Raw genomic sequence first — 14,094 nt, forward strand, 5'->3', positions numbered from 1 at the left:
GTAAGCTATGTCAACATGGAGATGGGTGGAGCTTGAGACAGTCCTCTGGTTTCAATTTATTTAGATGTTTGCTGGGAGTTAGTTGCAGTTTGGACCTCATACAGTTTTTAGATCACTGAGAGAACTTAGCCAGAGTAAATGACAGACCTTCACCTTGAGCAGAGTAACTAACTAATGTCATAATTTAGTGTGTGGAACATGGGTGAGTCATAAACTCCGTTTGATGGTGGCACGGTGACGCAGTGCTTAGCAGTGCTGTCTCACGGCGCTGAGGACCTGGGTTTGATCCTGGCTCGGGTCACTGTCTGTGTGGAGTTCACACATTTTTCCCGTGTCTGTTGTGGATCTCACCCCCACAACCCAGAGATGAGCAGGGTAGGTGGATTGATCATGCTAAATTGACCCTTAATTACAAAAAAAAACAAACTCAGTTTGAATCTTGAGGGAACAGGAGCTGTTAGATTGCCTAATTTGAAGCTAGTGGGAGAATTTAGAGGGCCTCACTGTACTTTACTTTATTTTGCAAATAAAACAATCAGCTGAATTAGCTTTTAAGTATTGAAAAGTAACCAGATCAAGGGACTGGAATATCTAGTCTCGAGATGGTAAATGAAAATATTACTTCTGAGAATAGCTGGAGTTGAGGAGAATTAAAGATTCAGAAGACTATGGCATACTTATAGATGGTCCCAACATAAGTAAATAACCTTAGGATGTGTCTTCTAAGAGAATTCTTGAGGTGTTGGGGTTCTTATTTTACCTTCTGATGAGAGTCGATAGTCTGGTTGATTGGAGCCTTAAAAAATACGATTTTATTGCTAATTATTCACTTGATTAAGAACTGAAACAAAACTTCAGAAATGAAATATTAAACGATACACAAAAAAGACAAACTCATGGTAAAAAGCATAAAACATAAAAGCATAAAGAACTCACTTTGAACACAAACAAACATAGATGATTCAGGAATTCAGGAACAAGACGTCGACCAGGAGGTCCTCCTTTTAAGGGAATTCTTATCTCTGGTTTAATCCTTCATTGGTTTCTAATTCTCAGCTGATACCTCCTGGTTTGTTCAAATGGATGTCTGTTACTTAGAGGATGATTATTAATCAAGTATTGGACATTACTTAATATTGACTGGTGCCTATCAAGACTTGCTCAGCATCTGCGTGCACAGTTTTAGGAAAATTACCGGATATGTTTCTCATGCTGCAGCTCGGCCTGGTGACCTTGATATAACTGACTGGTTGATGCATTCTTATTGCTGAATACATTGGAATGCATCATGTGAAACAGTGACTGAAACAATGACTGGATTCACACAGTCAAGACACTTAATAATTTTTACCTCTCTGCTACATACATTTAATTAGCACCTAAACCTATGAATAAATCAATACTCATCAGTTCCCCTTTTGATTCTGTTTGAGGTTATGCTGGTAGGTACTCTCATCTGGGAATATAGTCTTTGTATAGAACCTTAGCTGTGTGGCTAGCTGTAGCTCTTCTGGTCGGATCGGCCTCGACCCACCTGGAGAACTTGTCCGCTATTATCAGGACGTCACCTTTGACATGGCGGAATGGTAATGTAATCGACCGGTATATACTGGAATGGTCCTGCAGGGTAGAAGCTCTCAACTGAGGCATTGATGTTCTAGGTCCTGAATCGTTCCTATTAAAATAAATTTAGAGTACCAAATTCATTTTTCCAATTCAAAAGAGAAAATGCTGGAAAATCTCAGTCTGGCAGCATCTGTAAGGAGAGAAACGAGCAAACGTTTCGAGTCCAATGACTCTTTGCCAATTAAGGGGCAATTTATTGTGGCCAATCCACCTCTGCTGCTCATCTTTGGGTTGTGGGGACGGAACACGCGCAAACTCCACACGGACAGTGACCCAGAGCCGGAATCGAACCTGGGACCATGGCGCCGAGAGGCAGCAATGCTAACCACTGTGCCACCATGCTGCCCTATAAAGTTGTTCTTCTGACAGGTGGCGCAGCGGTCTGCGACCACCTCGGTGTGTTTACTGAATCCTCAACCCCAGCAGCTTTTCTGGAATAAAGCCAACATCTGTTGAGGGGGCCAGGTGCCCCCATGAGTGGATCTGTTGGGCCGAAAAGGGTATCAGTGACTGTGGTGCAACTGGTCTGTCAGTGTCTGCTTGTCTCCAAATCCCATCTTCATAGAAATTGTAACCTGCTTCCATCCGCAGAGATACAGGGCGGGGCCCCTATGCATCTCTCCTTACGTAGAGCCATGTCCCTGACACCCCTATGGTTTTGCCCGGCAAGACCTGGCCCAGTGTCCGCCATTTCCACAATTGTGGCATTTTAACTATATTGGTTTCAGCTCCCGTGTAGTATTTGAATTATATAGGGCATTAGTTGTTGACTGAAATGGTAAATCTTTAGGCTGTAACCCTCTCTGGAGAGCACAAATTCTAGCTTCCATATCCCAGTCAATTTGAATACATCGATCTATTAATATCGCATATGTTATTGATACTCAGTCCCACTAAGGAAACACCAATTTTAATGCAGTAGACATCCATTCTCAAACCAGCAACAAAGGCAGTCTTCAACAGCCCAAAAGTACTTGTGTCCGAAGTCTTATTATTGGAGAGGATTCTTAGAGATAGAATTTTCTCCCACTTGGAAATATTAACGAGAGGCAACATGGTTTTGTGAAGGGGAGGTCGTGTCTCACTAACTCGATTGATTTTTTGCGAGGAAGTGATGAAGATAACTGATGCGGGTAGGACAGTGGATATTGTCTACATGGACTTAAGTAAGGACTTTGACAAGGACCCTAATGGCAGACTGGTACTGAAGGTGAAGTCGCACGGGATCAGAAGTGAGCTGGCAAGTTGGATGCAGAACTGGCTTGGTAATAGAAGACAGAGGGTAGCAGTGGAAGGGTGTGTTTCCAAATGGAGGGCTGTAAATATAAACGATTTGGAGGAAAATGTAACTGGTTTGATTAGTAAGTTTGCAGACGACACAGGTTGGTGGAATTGCAGATAGTGATGGGGGACCGTCAGAGGATATGGATCGGTTGGAGAATTGGGCAGATGGAGTTTAATCTGGACAAATGCGAGGTGATGCATTTTGGAAGGTCTAATACAGATGGGAAATATACAGTAAAGGGCAGAACCCTTCAGAGTATTGATAGGCAGAGGGATCTGGATGTACAGGTACACAGGTGGAAAAGGTAGTCAAGAAGGCATACGACCGCATGCTTGTCTTCATTGTCCGGAGCATTGAGTTTAAAACTTGGCAAGTCATGTTTCAGCTTTATAGAACCTTAGTTAGGCCACACTTGGCAGTATAGTGTTCAATTCTGGTTGCCACACTACCAGAAGGATGTGGTGGCTTTGGAGAGGATACAGAAAAGATTTACCAGGATGTTGCCCATTATGGAGGGCATTAGCTATGAGGAAAGGTTGGAGAAATTGGTTTGTTTTCACTGGAACAACAGAGGTTGAAGGGTGGCCTGATAGAAGTCTGCAAGATTTTGAGGGGGCAAACTCATGGCTAAAAGCATAAAGAAATCACTTTGAACACAAACAAACAGATAGATGATTCAAGAATTCAGGAAATCTAGAACAGGACCTTGACCACGACGTCCTACTTTTAAGGGAATTCTTATCTCTGGTTTAATCCCTCATTTACTCTCATTGGTTTCTAACTCTCAGCTGAGGCCCTCCTGGTTTGTTCAAATGGATGTCTGTTAGAGGATGATTTATTAATCAAACATTGGACATTACTTAAGATTGACGGGTGCCCATCAAGACTTGCTCAGCATCTGCGGGCGCAATCTTAGCAAAAACTCTGGTGCGGCCTCACCTGGAGTACTGCGTGCAGTTCTGGTCACCACATTATAGGAAGGATGTGGAAGCTTTGGAAAGGGTTCAGAGAGATTTACTAGGATGTTGCCTGGTATGGAGGGAAGGTCTTACGAGGAAAGGCTCAGGGACTTGGTTGTTTTTGTTAGAGAGGAGAAGGCTGAGAGGTGACTTAATAGAGACTCTCAGAGCCTTGTGTAGTCAATCATGGGCTGGAATGGTACTCAAAATGGTGGCACTAGTATTTGACGTGGGCTGCAATTGTAGGTCTCCATTAGTAGTGTGGAATATGCAGTTGTTTTAGAAATGTCAACATGTTAAATTGTGAAAATTAAAAATGCTTCAATAAAATATTTTCTTACAAAAAAGTATTGTGGAATATGAGACACAGTATTAACTACAGCCTAATAGGCCTGATTTTGAGTCCCATAATCACACCCTGCTGGAGGTGAAGTCTTCGTGTCGATTGGATTTACCACGGTGCCAGGTGGTTTGTGGAGCTGGAGTCACCCAAGATAAGTTTCTGTTCAGAACTTCAACCTCTGCTTGTTCCACATAGTACAAGTGTCTCAGCCTATCTATGCATCTTATTAAAAAAATTATATCTGCACTTCATACTGGTCTATATACTTTGTCACATGCTTTTGTTGGCTTTCAGTATCAATAGACCATACCAGATTTAGTGAGGAGTAATGAGGCAGTAGTGACTGTAACATGATTGTATTTGTTATCAGGTTTTAGAGAGAGATGGGCGAGTCATGAACCAAGTTTTGAAATTTACATAAGGTGGACTTTGAAGGAATGAGGTAGAGATTGACCACAGGAGACAGAGTGTAACAGGTAAAACTACAAATAAACAGCGAGTACAAGAAGGTTTGGCCATAAAGTGAGAGCTGGACAATACAAGAAACAAAAAGCTCAGAGGCTGGTGTCAATTGAACATTTCAAAAATTAGATTGATAGTTAAGTTACAAGACAGGCAAGATTTAAGTAAATAACAGAACAATCAAGAGGCTGAATGGCCTCGTCTGGTCCCTAACATCTAGGTCCCAATTTTAAACTTCAACCTGCTGCCAACCAGTAATAATGGTGCTGTTTCCAACTGATCTGGTAAGTTCATTTTTTTGTTTAATTTAAAATGACTTATGCAGAAAATGTTTAATTATAACAAAGTAAAACCACAACACATAACAAATACAACTCCAAAACTAACCCCCCAAAAGAAAACAAAACTGAGATGGATGGAGAGCTTGTTAGCAGACTGGAAGCAAAATGTTGGAATAAATGGGTCTTTTTCCAATTGGCAGCCAGTGACAAGTGAGGTACCGCAGTGATCTGTGCCAGGACCCCAACTGTTCACATTATATATTAATGATTTGGATTATCTCAAACTTTGCAGATGATACAAAGTTGAGTGGGAGGATGAGGTGTGAGGAGGATGCAGAGATATTTCAGTGGGATTTGGAAAGGCTGAGTGAGTGGGCATATACAGTATTTCTTTTCCCAATTAAGGGGAAATTTTGTGTAGCCAAACTACATATCCTTGTTAGCCTCTGGCTGCTGTTGAGTAAAGGGTCAAGAGATCTGCTCATTTTCCCAAACACCTTTATTTCACTTTGAACACACTCAGCACCAAACTCTATCATCACATCACATGCTCCAAAGGCCACCTGAAGCCTCTTTACATATCAGTTCCAATTATTGGATCAATGAGACATCTAATTGGAATGTTTCTTAACCCATTCCTTAACAACCCTGCATATTTTTTGGGTTGTGGGGGTGAGAACCCACGCAAACACGGGGAGAATGTGCAAACCTTTTTTTTTTAATTTAGAGTATCCAATTCATTTTTTTCAATTAAGGGGCAATTTGGCATGGCCAATCCACCTAGCCTGCCCATCTTTGGACTGTGGGAGGAAACCGGAGCACCCGGAGGAAACCCACGCACACACGGGGAGGATGTGCAGACTGCGCACAGACAGTGACCCAAGCCGGAATCGAACCTGGGACCCTGGAGCTGTGAAGCAATTGTGCTATTCACAATGCTACCGTGCTGCCCTCCCTCCCTCTTTGCCAATCTGACTGCAGATTGCAAGCCTGTCGCCACCAGGAGCAGATGGTACAGCACCCAGGACAAGACCTTCATCAGGTCCGAAGTCCAGCGGCTGCTTCGGGAGGGTATTATCGAGGCCAGCAACAGTCCCTGGAGAGCCCAAGTGGTGGTGGTTAAAACTGGGGAGAAACGCAGGATGGTCGTGGACTACAGCCAGACCATCAATCGGTACACGCAGCTCGACGCATACCCCCTCCCTCGCATATCTGATATGGTCAATCAGATTGCACAGTACCGGATCTTCTCAACAATTGACCTGAAATCCGCCTACCACCAGCACCCCATCCGCAAATCGGACAGTCCCTACACTGCCTTTGAGACGGACAGTCGACTATCAATTTCTTAGGGTTCCCTTCGGCATCACTAACGGGGTCTCGGTATTCCAAAGAGAAATGGACCGAATGGTTGACTGGTACGGGCTGCGGGCCACGTTTCCGTACTTAGACAATGTCACCATCTGCGACCACGACCAGCAGGACCATGATGCCAACCTTGCAAAATTTCTCCACACCGCATCTCTCCTCAACCTCACTTATAACAAGGAGAAGTGAGTGTTCAGCACAGACAGCTTAGCCATCCTCGGCTACATAGTCCAAAATGGACTACTGGGGCCCGATCCCGACCGCATGCACCCCCTCATGGAGCTCCCCCTCCCCCACTGCCCCAAGGTTCTCAAACGATGCCTGGGGTTCTTTTCTTACTACGCCCAGTGGGTCCCACAATACGCGGATAAGGCCCGCCCAATGATCCCGTCCACACAATTTCCCCTCACGCCCGAGGCACAACAGGCTTTCGCTCATATTGGCTCAGACATAGCCAAGGCCGGGATGCACGCAGTAGACGAGACACTGCCCTTCCAAGTAGAGAGCGACGCTTCAGATGTCGCCTTTGCCACCACTCTAAACCAGGCTGGCAGACCCGTGGCATTCTTTTCCCACACCCTCCATGCCTCTGAAATCCGACATTCCTCTGTTGAAAAGGAGGCCCAGGCAATCGTTGAAGCGGTGCGGCACTGGAGGCATTACCTGGCCGGCAGGAGATTCACTCTCCTCACTGACCAACGGTCGGTAGCCTTCATGTTTAACAACACGCAGCAGGGCAAGATCAAAAACGACAAAATCTTGCGGTGGAGAATCGAGCTCTCCACCTATAATTACGAGATCTTGTATCGCCCCGGCAAGCTCAACGAGCCCCCAGACGCCCTCTCCCGAGGTACATGTGCCAGTGCACAAGTGAACCAGCTCCGTGCCTTGCACGAGAGCCTTTGCCATCCGGGGGTCACTCGGTTGTACCATCTGGTCAAAGCCCGCAATCTGCCTGTTGGAACCAACAATTCTACGGACACGTGCTTGTAGGATTAGAATAGCGGTTTTAATATACTCACAACAGAGCCAGCCTATTAGCCATTGAACTTCCGGTGAACTGGCCGGCTGACCATGTGGCACTGATCTTTTATACAGCAGCTTCCGGGGGAGGAGTCCTGGGCAGAGCCAAGGGAGAAGCCCCGTACAACTCGAGCATTCCCAGAGCTACTTCCCCTGGAGGACAGGTAGTGCAACTGCACTTACAATACAGACACATGTATATACAGATTATAATCCGGTGTGAATCACATTCACCACACTGCCCTACTCCGTCGAGGAAGTATGGACAGTCACCAGAGACTGCCAGGTCTATGCGGAGTGCAAGCCGCACTTCTACTGGCCAGACCGCGCGCGCCTGGTGAAAGCGTCCCGCCCCTTTGCACGCCTCAGCGTGGATTTCAAAGGGCCCCTCCCCTCCACCGACCGCAACACCTACATCCTTAGTGTGGTCGATGAATTCTCTAGGTTCCCCTTCGCCATCCCATGCCCGGATATGACGTCTGCCACCATCATCAAGGCCCTTGATTCCATATTCGCTCTGTTTGGTTTCCCCGCCTATATCCACAGTGACAGGGGATCCTCATTCATGAGTGATGAGCTGCATCATTTCCTGCTCAGCAGGGGTATCGCCTCCAGCAGGACGACCAGCTACAACCCCCAGGGAAACGGGCAGGTAGAGAGGGAGAACGGGACGGTATGGAGGGCCGTCCAGCTGGCCCTACGGTCCAGGAACCTCCCAGCCGATCGCTGGCAGCAGGTCCTCCCTCGCGCTCCATTCCATTCAGTCACTGCTGTGCACCGCAACTAACAACACACCCCATGAACGTGTTTTTGCCTTCCCTAGGCAGTCTACATCCGGGGTGTCGCTCCCGACTTGGCTCGCAGCTCCAGGGCCGGTCGTTCTTCGTAGGCATGTCAGGCTCCACAAGGCAGACCCTCTGGTGGACAAGGTACGCCTGCTCCACGTGAACCCCCAATATGCCTACGTGGAGTTCCCCGACGGCCGCCAGGATACAGTCTCGCTCAGGGACCTGGCTCCCTCGGGTGCTGATCCCATGCCCACACTCCTCCCTACCCACGCGCCACCCTCCTTTTCCCCGGCGCCCCCGACTTCAGCCACCAGGTCCATCCCTCGTTCCCCTGCCAACACTAGAGGACATGGAAGATTTTGGCTCGCTCCCGGAGTCATCCAGCCACAGGCCAGCACCAACACCACCAGCACCTACGCCGTTGACGCCAACACCGCCTGTGCAGACGTCGCCACCACTGCTGCGTCGCTCACAACGGAACGTCCGACCGCCGGTCCGACTCAACCTGTGACGGGCACTGGGTTGCCCGATGGACACTTGGGTCTTCCCCCCCCTCTGTAAATAGATCACGTTTATGTATTATAGTTTCACGTCACCCCCGCCGGACTCCTTTTTTACAGGGGGTGAATGTGGTGATCTACCACTGTATATATATGTGTGTGCTTGCATTAGGGGATGTACGACAGTACCTGTATTTTTTTTTAATAAACAATTTTATTGAGGTAGTTTTTGGCTTTATAAACAGTTACAGACATCATCAGAAAGAAAGCAAAAAAGGCAAAAATGTGCAAACATCCACGTACTTTCAATACTTCCATCGTAATATATTGCACAAGCCCGCTCCCCTCCCACCGGTATTACCCGCCATATTTTCCCTCCTACTCTACTCTACCCCCCCCTCCCCCCCACCCCCCTGCTGACGCTCACTCTCCCGCAAAGAAGTCAATAAATGGTTGCCACCTCCGGGTGAACCCCTGCACAGATACCCTCAAGGCGAACTTAATTTTTTCCATCCCCAGGAAACTCGACATGTCCGCAAGCCACAACTCAGTCTTCGGGAGCTTTGAGTCCCTCCACGCCAATAATATTCGTCGCCGGGCTATCAGGGAAGCAAAGGCCAAAACATCGGCCTCTTTCTCCCCCTGGACTCCCGGGTCTTCCGAAACCCCAAAAATTGCCACCCCTGGACTCATCACCACCCTTGTTTTTAGCACCTGGGACATGATCCCCGCAAATCCCTCCCAGTACCCCCTCAGCTTAGGGCATGCCCAAAACATGTGAACATGGTTCGCTGGTCCTCCCGCGCACCTAGCGCATTTGTCCTCTATCCCGAAAAATTTGCTCATCCGAGCCACCGTCATATGGGCCCGGTGAACGACCTTAAATTGGATCAGCCCGAGCCTAGCACATGTCGCGGTCGAATTTACCCTACTCAGGGCCTCTGTCCACAGCCCATCCTCCATTTCCCCGCCTAGCTCCTCCTCCCATTTAAGTTTCAGTTCCTCTGTCTGGGACCCTTCCTCCCTCATGAGCACCTTATATATACCCGAGACTCTGCCCTCCCCTTCTTCCCTCCTAGAGACTATTCTGTCGAGGATCCCCATTGGCGGGAGGCGCGGAAAAGATGGGACCTGTCTACGAACAAAGTCCCGCAACTGTAGGTATCTAAAATCATTTCCCCTTACCACCACAAATTTCTCCTCCAAGCTCCTCAAACTCGCGAAGCTCCCTTCCAGGAACATATCACCCACCCTTCCCGCCCCTGCTCGCCGCCATACTTGGAACCCCCCATCCATGCTGCCGGGGGCAAACCGATGGTTGTCGCAGATTGGCGCCCAGACAGACGCCCCCATCTCCCCCACATGCCTCCTCCACTGGCCCCATATCCGCAGGGTCGCCACCACTACCGGGCTGGTTGTGTACTTGGCCGGCGGCAGCGGTAGAGGAGCCGTGACCAGGGCTTCCAAGCTGGAGCCCCTGCACGAAGCCGCCTCCACCTGCTCCCAAATAGACCCCGTACCCACCATCCACTTCCTTATCATAGCGATGTTGGCCGCCCAGTAATAATTGACCAGACTCGGCAAAGCCAGCCCTCCCTCGCTGCGGTTCCTCTCCAACATCGCCTTCTTCACCCGTGGGGATTTTCCCGCCCAGACAAAGCTCATGATCAGCCCGTTAACTCTTTTGAAGAAGGACTGTGGGATAAAGATCGGGAGGCACTGAAAAATAAACAAAAATCGAGGGAGGATTGTCATCTTTACAGTCTGCACCCTCCCTGCCAGCGACAGCGGGAGTGCATCCCATCTCCGAAACTCTCCCTTCATTTGCTCCACCACCCTGGCCAAATTTAACTTATGCCGCCTGTCCCAGTCTTGTGCCACCTGGATTCCCAAATACCGGAAATTTTCCTCAACCAGCCTAAACGGTAGCCCTCTCAATCTGTTCTCCTGGCCCCTTGCCTGGACCACAAACATTTCACTCTTGACCGTATTTAATTTGTATCCTGAGAACTGGCCGAACTTCCTCAGCATTCCCAGTATAGTTCCCATCCCGGCCACTGGGTCCGACACGTACAGGAGCAGGTCGTCTGCATAAAGAGAAACCCTGTGTTCAACCCCGCCCCTCACCATCCCCTTCCAACCCTCTGCGGCTCTCAGCGCAATCGCCAGCGGCTCTATGGCCAGCGCAAACAGCAGCGGGGAGAGCGGGCAGCCCTGTCTGGTCCCTCGGTACAACCTAAAGTACTCCGACACTTCTCTGTTGGTCCTGACGCTGGCCCTCGGGGCCTGATATAATAATTTGATCCAATCCACCAATCCCTCCCCGCACCCAACCCGTCCGAGCACCTCCCATAGATAGTCCCACTCCACCCGGTCAAAGGCCTTCTCGGTGTCCATTGCCACCACTACCTCTACCTCTCTACCCGCCGGGGGCATCATTATCACATTGAGCAATCTCCTCAGATTGGCCGCCAGCTGCCTACCTTTCATGAACCCCGTTTGATCCTCCCCAAGCACCTCCGGTACACAGTCCTCCATTCTACCCGCCAGTACCTTTGCCAGGAGCTTGGCGTCTACATTAATCAGGGAGATTGGCCTGTAGGACCCGCATGCCTCCGGGTCTTTACCCCGCTTCAATATCAGAGATATGGTGGCTTGTGACATTGTCGGCGGCAGGGTCCCTCTGTCCCTTGCCTCATTGAAAACCCTCGCCAAGACCGGGTCCACCAGCTCAGAGAACTTCCTATAAAACTCTACTGGGTATCCATCCGGCCCCGGGGACTTCCCCGACTGCATAGCCTTAAGGCCCCCCAATACCTCCTCTACTCTAATCGGGGCCCCCAGCTCTTCCACTCGCCCCCTACCAACTGTTGGGAATGTTAACCCGTCCAGCAACCTTTTCATCCCCTCCGGTTCTTCCGGCGGCTCCGAAGTATACAGCTTACGATAGAAGTCCCGGAATACCCTATTCAATTCTGCCGGGTCCTCCACTTTGCGCCCCTCCCCATCCATCACTCTACCTATTTCCCTGCCGCCTCCCTCCTCCTGAGTTGCTGCGCTAACAGTCTGCTAGCCTTTTCCCCATGCTCGTCCACCACTCCCCTCGCCTTCCTAAGCTGTTCCACGGCCCTGCTCGTGGATAGTGCCCCCAGTTCCGCCTGTAGTCTCTGCCTCTCCCTGAGTAAAACCTCCCCCGGGGACTCCGCGTGCTCTTCATCTATCCGACCCATTTCCCTGACCAATCTATCCATCTCTGCCCGGTCTGCCTTGGCTCTGTGGGCTCCGATTGAAATCAGCTCCCCCCGCACTACTGCCTTTAGCGCCTCCCACAAGGTCGCCGCTGAGACCTCCCCCGTGTCATTCACCTGCAGGTAATTTTTTATACATTTCCGAAGCCTCTCGCAGATCCCCTCCTCCGACAGCAGTCCCACATCTAGCCTCCATTGCGGGCGTTGATAGCTCGCTCCCCCGAACTGCAGGTCCACCCAATGCGGGGCATGGTCTGAAATGGTAATTGCTGAGTATTCCGTGTTCTTTACCTCCCCCATACAGTCCCTGCTTAGTATAAAGAAATCTATCCTGGAATATACTTTATGGACGTGCGAGTAAAACGAGTAGCCCCTTCCTGTTGGCTGTCTATCTCTCCAGGGGTCCACTGCCCCCATTTGCTCCATAAACCCTTTCAGCTCCCTTGCCATTGCTGAGAGTCTACCCGTTCTGGGACACGACCGATCCAAAGTCGGGTCAAGGACCATGTTAAAGTCCCCTCCCATTATTAGCCTGCGAGAATCCAAGTCCGGGATCTTCCCCAGTACTCTTTTAATGAAGTCCACGTCATCCCAGTTCGGGACATATATATTCACCAGCACCACTCTTCTCCCCTCCAGTCTGCCCCGTACCATCAGGTATCTGCCCCCCCTGTCTGCGGATATGCCCTCTGCCTCAAATTGCACGTGCTTGTTGATCATGGTTGCCACCCCTCTGGACTTCGAGTCCAAGTCCGAGTGGAAGACCTGGCTAATCCAGCCCTTCCTTAGCCTGGTCTGGTCCGACACTTTCAGATGTGTCTCCTGCAACATAATTACGTCCGCCCTCAGGGCCCGCAAGTGCGCGAACACCCGCGCCCTCTTAACCGGCCCATTCAGTCCCTTGACATTCCAGGTGATCAGCCTGGTCGGGGGGCACAGACAGTACCTGTATTACAGGTTTTCCGGTAAGCCCCTGCCGGCTAGCTCCACCCACAGGGAGCAGTATAAATATTCATAAGTTCCCCTGAGCTGCCATTCTACAGCTGCAGCCGAAGAAATAGCATCTCACTGTAGTAAAGCCTCTCTTGTATCGATTCGAGTCGGTACAATTGTGTGCAATTGTTAGAGCCACAACCCCCTCAACCCAAAATGTGCCCTTTAATTGGAAAATAATTGGTTATGCAAAATTTTTTTTTTTTTTAAATAAAAGCTGTATCATCCCAATCCGGTGAATACAATTAACTAAGACCAATGGAGTACCTGGCAACGACCCAATAATAATTATATACCTGAGACTTCCGGTTGCGGTGATGCGGAGCTAAGCCGCATGTTCGGTGACTATTTCCGGTCATTTGGGCTCTTTTAAGGGTCCGTAGCGGTGCTGTTTGGACTTTGCCCCGTGTGGGAACACTTCTTCTAAGATTCTCCGCCGGTGGATGGCCTGGACTAGGAGTGGAGCGGTCAAAAAATCGGCTTTGGAGCAGAGAAAGGTGCGAGGCAGGAAAAGCAAGATGGCGGCGGGCGGGGAAGCAGCAGTGTGGCAGCAGTGGGCGCGAGAGCAGCAGGAGCTGCTTCGGCGCTCCTTCAAGGAGCTGAAGGCAGAGATTCTGGAACCGTTTTAAGGTTTCCCTGGACAAGCTCATGGCGACCCAGACGGCTCAGGGTGCGGAGATCCGAGAGCTTCGACAAAAGGCCTCGGAGAGCGAGGATGAACTCCTGAGCCTGGCAGTGAAGGTGGAGTCGCACGAGGCGCTCCATAATAAGTGGTCAGAGAGGATGGAGGAGATGGAGAACCGGGCCCGTCGGAAGAACCTGCGGATTCTGGGCCTCCCAGAGGGGCTGGAAGGTTCGGATTTGGGGGCCTATGTGGCTATGATGCTGAACACGCTAATGGGTGCGAGGTCGTTCCAGGGACCCTTGGAGCTGGAGGGTGCCCATCGGGTGCTGCTGCGGAAGGCCAGGCCAAGCGAGCCGCCTCGGGCGATGCTGGTCCGTTTTCACCGCTTTGTCGACCATGAGTGTGTGCTGAGATGGGCGAAGAAGGAGAGGAGTAGCAAGTGGGAGAATACAGAGATCAGGATCTACCAGGACTGGAGTGTGGAGGTGGCGAAGAGAAGGGCTGGGTTTAACCGGGCGAAGGCAGTGCTCCACAAGAAGGGGGTCAAGTTTGGCCTGTTACAGCCGGCACGCCTGTGGGTCACTTATAAAGAC

The sequence above is a fragment of the Scyliorhinus canicula genome, chromosome 1 (assembly GCF_902713615.1).
Source record: "Scyliorhinus canicula chromosome 1, sScyCan1.1, whole genome shotgun sequence".
NCBI classification, from domain to species: Eukaryota; Metazoa; Chordata; class Chondrichthyes; order Carcharhiniformes; family Scyliorhinidae; genus Scyliorhinus; species Scyliorhinus canicula.